Source organism: Habropoda laboriosa, unplaced genomic scaffold (assembly GCF_001263275.1).
Source record: "Habropoda laboriosa isolate 0110345459 unplaced genomic scaffold, ASM126327v1 scaffold175, whole genome shotgun sequence".
Classification (NCBI taxonomy): domain Eukaryota; kingdom Metazoa; phylum Arthropoda; class Insecta; order Hymenoptera; family Apidae; genus Habropoda; species Habropoda laboriosa.
The window spans coordinates 805374-805709 of NW_017100347.1; the positions used below are offsets into that span (position 1 = coordinate 805374).

A 336-nucleotide genomic window follows, 5' to 3' on the forward strand; every position below is an offset into this window, starting at 1 on the left:
TAGCAATGAATATTGTTAAGATGAAATAAAAAAGTGCACCTCTCATTTTTGAAAAATTGAGTCACAAATATGAGGTATTCCATATCTTCACATTTAATTAATATCAAGTAATCAAGAAAGTATTGGCATTCTCTAATAGTTGAAAAAGAAATATGTAAATAATGTAGAAAGAAAATAATTTATTCATTACAATAATTACCCTCACATTTAATGACCTTTTCCCAATGGGAAACAAGCTTATAAATACCACTTTTATAAAAATTATGATCTTTGGAAGTGAAAAACTTTTCTTGCATAAAATATTTATGCTATATAAGCAATTGCTTGATGAAACAT

The 336-nt window shown here is 25.0% G+C and overlaps 1 protein-coding gene across 2 annotated transcripts in view; it reads left to right on the forward strand.

The window, feature by feature from the left end:
* LOC108574585 (CLK4-associating serine/arginine rich protein-like) overlaps nt 1-336 on the forward strand; it is a 6593-nt gene that overhangs the window by 988 nt on the left and 5269 nt on the right. The window lies entirely within an intron of this gene.